This window comes from Mus caroli, chromosome 18 (assembly GCF_900094665.2).
Source record: "Mus caroli chromosome 18, CAROLI_EIJ_v1.1, whole genome shotgun sequence".
NCBI lineage: Eukaryota > Metazoa > Chordata > Mammalia > Rodentia > Muridae > Mus > Mus caroli.
The window spans coordinates 70,571,567-70,573,330 of record NC_034587.1 but is presented as its reverse complement, the minus strand read 5'-3'; positions in this window follow the sequence as shown (position 1 = coordinate 70,573,330).

Below are 1,764 nucleotides of genomic sequence, written 5' to 3'. Positions count from 1 at the left end.
TTCCCCTCCCCTCCCCTCCTTTCCTCTCCTCTCCTTTCCTCTCCTCTCCTTTTCTCTTCTCTTCTTTTCTTTGGGAGGAGGGAGTTGACACAGGGTCTCTCTTTGTAGCTCTGGCTATTCTGGAACTTGCTGTACTCTGGGCTGACTTTGAACTCATAGAGATCCATCTGCTTCTGCCTCCTAAGCATCAGGATTAATGTCATGCAGCAATATTCATGGCCTTTAAGCTGTTTTTCAAAGTGGGCGTGCAATCTATACTCCACCCCAAGTATATGGCATTCTTATTCTTCTATAGCATTGTCAAGTCTTAATATTTACATTTTACGTAATAGTCAGATATCTTTATTTTAATTCATATAGTTATATTTATATAGACACTTGAATACTAAATTTATATCATTAAAAAGTCTAGGGATGGAATGTGCTATAGTCCGATTCTGAAGTGTGGCCTGTAGGCTCACATTTTAAACACGTGTTCCTCAGGTGGCACTCTTTTGGAAGCTACCAAACCTTTAAGGGGTGAGGGCTAGCCGGCTGAAGTAGATCTCTAGGGCACGGGCCTCTGAATGTTTTACCCCAACAGCTCCTGCCATGTTCTGTCTCTGCTCCCTGTCCGCCTCTGCCGCACACTCCCATCCCATCCCAGGACTCAGCTGCTTCATCATGTCTTCCTGCCAGGATGGACTGAAGGCCTCTGAATCCATGAACCAGAACACATCTTTTTCCCTTGAGTTGTTCCCATCAGTACTGCAATCCCAGAGACAGAAGGATAAACTATATAGACTGTGTGAGCGGTAGAACAGTTACCTGGCATACTCAAGAACCCAAGTGCCATCCTTAGAGCTGCCAAAACCAACCAAGCGAAAAGTCTAGAGCAGGTTTTTACTTTTAGAAGAACATTGGTAAGCTTTTCCCATTTACATTTTACGATAAGAGTCAGACATCTTTATTTTAATTCACATAGTTGTATTTATATTTCCACCGCTGTCTGAAATCATAGACACACTTCTATTGCCATCACTTAGAGTTTTAGATATAATTTTTTCATTGCTTTTGGTTTTTAATGACTAGTAAATATATTATACATAAATAGCTATGAGAAGAGAGAATGGGATGCATTGTATGGCAAATAAATCTAAGGATTCTTGTAGGCATTCTGAGGAAAGCAGGGGTGCTGATCAAGGAATCAATGATCAAGGAAATTATAAAAGAGCAATGGCCCCAGAACGGTGATGGCCGGACTGTGTCCTGGACTTTCTTTGTTTTTGTTTGTTTGTTTGTTTGTTTGTTTTGTTTCTTCTTACTCTTGCATTTTTTTGTTTTGTTGTTTTTATTTTTATTTTTTATTTTGGGAACAAGGTCTCACTCCGGAGCCTAAGCTTGCTGGCCTTGAACTCATGCTATCTTCCCACTCAATTATGTGAGTGTAGGCCAGCTTGCCTGGACGAGAGTTTTTTCATGATCCAATCATGTTATTTTAGTTTAGTTTTTGATGAGTGTATGCTTATGTTTAATTTTTCTCTAAATTATGTATGGCATTGGGATATTGACCCATTATGTAGCTCACTATGAAGTCTTCATGTTTTTTTTTAAATGATAAACAAAATACAATAAGACAAAACATAAACATGTTGGGATTGAACAAACAAACAAACAAACAAACAGAAAAGAACCAAAGAGAAGGCACAAGAATCAGAGACCCATTCATGCACACACTCCCTAATCTCTTTTTGTCAATGTCCTTTTCTGCATCTAATGAGATGA